We start from the raw sequence: 6,902 nt of genomic DNA, 5'->3' as shown, positions 1-6,902 counted from the left end.
CTCTCCAACATTTGTTGTTGGGTGATTTCTTTATGATAGCCATTCTTTCTAGGGTGAGATGATATCTCAATGTTGTTTTCATTTGCGTTTCATGGATGGCTAGTGATGTGGAGCATTTTTTTTATATATTTATTCGCTTCTTTAATTTCTTCCTCTGAGAAGTTTACACAGAAATTTAGAAATCTAACCATGTGTAACATTGTACCAGGACAGTCCTATGACATTTTTTCTTGTCTCTTGTTTTCATTTATTGCGCCCTTTATTTTTAAAACAAACATTTACTTGAAAGACAGTATAGCAGTAATTGATATGACATGACAAGCAGTATGTATTTTGAAGACCAGAATGACAGGCATACCAACCATGACTCTATTATTGCACATTTCTATATTCTGTGCAGTTGCTTAGTTCACCGGTATTCGCATATATAGTTAATCACAGTGAGAATCCTACAAATTAATTGCTAGTTTCAAAAAGCTGCTGAAGACTCCCAGGATAATTGCCTTGTCCATCTTGTATATATAATTGTATGTTTTTGCCCCTGCCATTTTTCCTAGCTTTTTTCATGCCCTCTCTTTGTTGTTCAGTCCTTAAGTTCTCGCTTTCCTTTTAATTGTGTTAAACTTTTCTATTTTTATTTCTTCTTTTGAGTTCTAACTTTGTTGCTGTTAATATGCAGTAGTTTTACATTTGTGTTACAATTGGTTAAAAGTACTTAATATCATTTTCATACTATACAAAATGTTTTTCAAAAATTTCATTTTATAGTTGTTTATATTAATATGTGGAAGTGCATTTTTTAAACATGTATATAACTATTGAATTCATATGTTTATTCTGTCTGTATTAAATAAATTTCTTTAACTTTATTAAGTAGATCACTATGTTGTTTGCAAACAAAGGTGGTTTTACTTCCTTCTTCTCAATCTCTATCTTTATTTATTTATTTTATTTTTTTGCAGAACTGGGAATTGAACTCAGGCCCTTGTGCTTGCCAGGGAAGTGATTATCCCACTGAGCCATTTCCCTGGCCCTGAATCTCTGTCTTTGATTCTCTTCTCTTACTTTATTTCACTGACTAGCATCTCCAGTGTAACATTAAATAGAAGTAGTAAGCAGTCAGCCTTGCTATATTCCTAGTCTCAGAGAAAAATGATCTGGAATTTCACAATTAACCATGATATTTGCCTATGAATACATTGACTAAGATGTTTGTTATCCTAAAAATACCCAAATATTAACACTAAAGGCTTCAAGAACTTTGCCCAGGGAGGTATGAATCATCCAGAGAACTTTGAACACTGTTTACTTAGATCTCACCTAAGTGAGATCTTGGCTTCTATTTATTTATTTATTTATTTATTTATTTGGTACAGGTTCTTGCTATTTAGCTCAGACTCATAGTGATTCTCAAGCCTCTCTAGCACTGGAACTATAGGTGTGTGACATCATGCCTGATTTTGGTGGCCAGCACAGCGCACACAGGGCAGGGCCAGTGTGGCATCTATTTCTGGGGATTGAACTTGGGACCTTGTGCTTGCCAGGCAGGCACTTAGACTACTGAGCTATCTCTCTGAATTGCCCTTGCCTTCTGTCAAAACCTATAAATTAAAGTCCTACTTTGCTCTTTTCCTTACATATAGCACTTTTGTTCTCTGTCTGCCAGCACCAAGAGGCAAAAAAATTCCATGTCACATTGGCTTTACACAAGTGAAGGGCTCTGATGGTCTCAGGTTGTCTCTGTCTTGTGTTATTCCACAGTTAAGTTTGAAAGTTTCCTTCTACTTCTAACTTGTTGAATGATTTCATGATATACAAGTGTTGAATTGTCTCAAATGTTTTCTATATATATTAAGATTATTATATATAGTAATACCTCAGTTCACAAGTGCTTCTTTTCACAAATAATTTGGTTCTTAAACAAATGTGTTCAACAAAATTGCTTCTGTCCACAAACCCTATGTCAGGTGACAAACACAACCACAACTACCTTCCCCACATGAGAATAAATGGCCATCTTACCCAAACTTATAAAAAAAAAATTGTGAACCAAGGCCACACTGTAAATTTTCTTGTTTTCTTTGTCAGAGTGAAGAATTACATAGTTTGCAAATATTGGACCAGCCTGGTGTTCCCAGGATCAACTTCAATTGCTTATGATGTATCTATTAAATTTTTAAGGACATTGCTTGGAGTTGAACATGCTTACATCATCAATGCTTACATTGGTGGTTTATTTATGATTTTATTTTTTTGTAATGACCCTGAGAGGTACCTTAATTATTGACTAATAAATTTGAACGCATTAGCTGGGTTTTAGGCTATAGAAAGTCATGATTGTTTCTCATCCTACCATACTAAGTCTATGTAGGTCTTATCACAAGACATAATATTTTCTCTTAAGGAACAAATACCCAGGGTGTTAATAGAAACTCTCTCTTTAGCTGGGTTAGAACTTTAACATATTCCAGTAATGCTCAGTCTCTGACATCTCCATTCTAAGCTCAATAGTAGAAAGCTTGTGCTACTTGTGATCACACCCTGCACCATGCACACATGCATCCCAGTCCTTTACACACTCATTAAACTCACTGGAACCCCTGCAGAGACTTTTCACCCTGTCATACATCCAATTCAAATCTCTTCTTTGTAGCTTCCAACCTCTTGAAAAGCCTTGGAATCTTACTTTGCATCCTGTTTCAGATATCCTACCATGACCTGTGCTCTGTGCTTTGCATGCCACAGCTGGAAAAGTAATCTTAGAGTTACATGAACACTGTAAGAAATTTTCCCTTCCCATGGGAGATTGAGGCACATGCCATTCAATACCTAAATATATTTGCCTCAAATACTTTTCTAGTGTTATAGTCATTTATAACAAAATGCAAAAGTCCATGGAGTTTTGTTTTAAATGAATTCTTTGACTTGTATCTTCCAGAGAAAAGACAGCACCTATAAGACAATGATAAAATGATATTGTCTCAAAGCAACATTGAGAGCAAGACGATTTCAGGTATATATGGAATTTGGAAAAGTTCAATGTTTCTTAGGCAGGTTAAAATCTTTTCAATTACAGGAGCCATGTTGAGACTCAGGAGCTTCAGTGAGCTGATCAGGAAGGGAAAGCTGTGGCCTATATGCCCCAGTCATTGAGGAAGTGACAGTGAGCTTTGGGACCTCTTTACACCACGCAGAAGCAGAATGTTCCTACCAACTACCTCTCTGCCATCCTGGGAACTCAGTCTGGAGGAACCCTGGAGCCTGGTCTATGCTCCTACACTATTGGTTGAGCAGCCAATGTGGGAAGTACTCAGGACACGGCAACCATCTTGTCTAGAGGAATGTAGGGTAAATCCGCTCTAACAAAGGAAAACAGTTTGCATATAAATCCTAATTTTTTTATTGTTTCTGTTATACAACTATCACCTTGCTTCTATGGTCTAAAATACAAAAACAACAGTCACCATAGGGCCAGAGATGTAGCTCAGCAGCATAGGCACTGGTCTGGAAAGTACAAGGTCCTGTGTTTGGGCCCTGGTCAAAAAAAAAAAAAAAAAAAAAAAAAGTTACCACAGTTGGACAATTTCTAGATTGTGCTTATTACTAATTATACTACTGTAACTAATATGTCATATCTGTTGCAATCAGTTGTTCTCTCATGAGTAGCAATATTGAGAAGTTCTGGAGTAATAACCTCACCACAGCCCTACACCAAAAGACAGAGAACTGCACTAAACAGAAAACCAACATCTCACTCTTAATAAACTGGGAAAACAGAATCTTGAGATAGATGCAAACCAAGAATCTGCTAAACATGGACAAGATCTTGGAAGTACAAGGGATTCCTGGAGAGGCCTTAGTATGAGTGCTATAGCTACCTACTACCAAGACTCACAACAACCACCACAGAAAACATTTTTTAAAAAGTTAATAGAAAATGTCAAAACAAAGGAGTAAAACACAATTCCCTACATCCAGAAACAACAGCAAGCCCAGGAGATATCAACACAAAATACAAATTTAAAGTCTCACACTTAAGATTCCTGAAATGATAACAACTGAAGTAAAGAAACAAGTCCATATGCTATAGAAGAAAACAGATTAGAAATAATCCCTCGGGTCAAAAAAGAAATGACAAAAATCATGAAAGACTTGCTCAGCACACCTAAAAAAGATATAGGTTAAAAAAAAAGAGAGTAGAAAAATGATGGAAAAATTGAATGAACAATATAGGAAAAAGATAGAGTGCAAGAAACAGATTCAAACAGATATCCAGGAAATCAAGAATTTCACTAAAAGCTGGTAAAACCATTTGAATGAAACTGAAGATAGACCTTCAGACCTTGAAGACAGAATTGTAGCCTCATCAAAGTAACAAGGAATCAGGAAATAACACTGTAACAGATGCAAGATGATACAAAGAAGAACAAGATAAGACCGACAGATATCAGTGAAAGAACAGGAGTCAACACAAATGACATAGAAAGACTTTTCAGAAATTATTATTTTTTTTCCAGAGCTGAGGATTGAACTCAGGCCCTTGTGCTTGCCAGGCAAACACTTATTCAGAAATAATAGCAGACAATTTTCCAAGCATGGCTAAAGAATCTCACACACAGATAAATGAAGCATATAAAATACAAATTATCCATAGTCAAGGTAAATCTAGAATCAGTCATATAATAATCAAGACCACAGAAATTCAGCAAAAGAACAAAACACTTAAAATGTTAGAAAAGAACCAGATGACCTATAATGGAAAGCCCATCAGAATTACAACAGATTTCTCAAAAACACAAACCAGCAAGTAAAGAAGAGCTTTGAGGGAAATATTTCAGGTCCTGAAAGAAAACAACCTCAAACCCAGATTAATGCACTCTGCAAAACTATCTATGAAATTTAATGAAGAAATAATATTCATCCATGACAAAGAACAACTGAGGAAATTTGTGATCACCAAACCAATACTACAAAGAGTACTCAAAAATATTCTAGAAAGAGATAAAAATAATCACAATTCCAAGAACAACAATAGAATGTAACTACCAAATAGGACAAGTAATTAAACAGAGAGGAAAATTAGGGAATCTACAGCAGGAAGATAATATGATAAAGCCAATCCATTACATGTCAGGTATAACCATCAAGGTAAATCATTTCAATTCACCAGTCAAAAAGAAGCAGACTGGCAGAGTTGTTCAAGAAACAAAATTCAACAGTATGCTGTGTACAATAAACATATTTAACTCAAAAGGAAATGTATAGAACAAAAGCTAATAGATAGAAAACAATACTCCATGTGACTGGAAACTCTTCCCCCTGCCCCCCCCCTAAAAAAAAAAGCAGGTATAGGTGATCTGTTTGCAGACAATGTAAACTTCAAAGAATGACCACAAGAGATAAAGAAGCTCCCTCAATACTTGTTAGGGGGAAAACTACAAGAGGAAGAGATATCTATCATAAATATGTATGCATCAAATATGGGAGCACACAACTACATGACACAAATATTAATAGACATTAAAAATCAAGTAAGCAATGAAACAACCATAAGGGGGGACTTTAACGCCTTATTGTCACAAAGAGACAAAAAAATAGCAAAAAAGTAATGGAAGTCAACAAAACTTGTGAAGAGACTTATTAGATGTTCACAGAGTTTTCCATCTGAGAACATCAGAATACATATTCTTCTCAGGTGTACATGGGTCATTCTCTAAAATAGACCACCTACTGGCTCGTAGAACATGCAAATGAATTTAAATTATCCCATATGTACTATTTAATCATACTGCAATAAAGTTGGAAATTGACAAAAGAAATCAAAAAAGCTCCATAAACGTATCAAAATTAAATAATACCCTCCTAAAGAAAAAAGGGGTCATAGTTGAAATTTAAAAAGTTGAGCAATATATATAATCAAATGGAATTGCAGATATAACTTACTGAAACCTATAGGAAACAATGAAAGCAGCCCACAGATGGAAATATGTAACAGTGAATTCTCACATCAGGAAAACTGAATGAACACACACACACACACACACACACACACACACACACACATCTTAATTATTTAATTCCAGAAGCACCTCCAGCTTCTAGAAAAAGAAGAGCAAGTCATGTACAAAGCCAAAGAATGGAGGAAATTATGAAGGTCAGAGAACAAATTAATGTAGCAGCAACTAAGGACATAGTATAAATAACTAATGAATCAAAGAATTGGTTATTTGACAGAATAAGTAAAGTTGATAAACCTGTAACTAAACTTATAAAGAAAAAAATTCCTCAGATTCATACAATGAGGATGAAAAGGGTAAAATCACTACATGTTCTGTAGAAATTAAGAAAATAAATCAATAATTTCTCCAAAAACTTTACTCTCATAGGAAGGAAACAGAAGAAACAGACACATTGCTAGACACATGCAAATTACCAAGCTGAATCAAGTAGATATAAAAATCCTGAATAATCAATATCAATCAATGCAATTGAAAATGTAATTAAAAACTTATCAACAAAAAAATCCCAGGTCCTGATGTATTCACAGCTAAATTCTAGAAGAAATTTAGAGATTTAGGATGAATTTTTTAAAACTCTTTAATGAAATTAAAAGTGAAAAAATTCTCCCTAATTCTTTCCTGGAAGGAATTATTATATTGAAACAAAACCAAGGAAAGATTTAACCAAAAAAAAAGGGAACTATAGGCCAATCTAACTAATGAATGCAGATACAAAAATCCTCCATAAAACACTAACAAATAGGGCTGGTGAGATGGCTCAGTGGTCTAAAGCACCTACTTAGAACAAGCTCAGCAAAGCACAGGGACCGCAGTTCAATCCCCCAGCACCACATGCCAGCCAGCTCCGCCCCCTGGTGGGCTGAGCTGGCCACACACGCGCAC

The sequence above is a fragment of the Octodon degus genome, unplaced genomic scaffold (genome assembly GCF_000260255.1).
Source record: "Octodon degus isolate 3935 unplaced genomic scaffold, OctDeg1.0 scaffold00258, whole genome shotgun sequence".
In the NCBI taxonomy this organism is placed as follows: Eukaryota; Metazoa; Chordata; class Mammalia; order Rodentia; family Octodontidae; genus Octodon; species Octodon degus.
Note: the sequence above shows the minus strand (reverse complement) of the source record.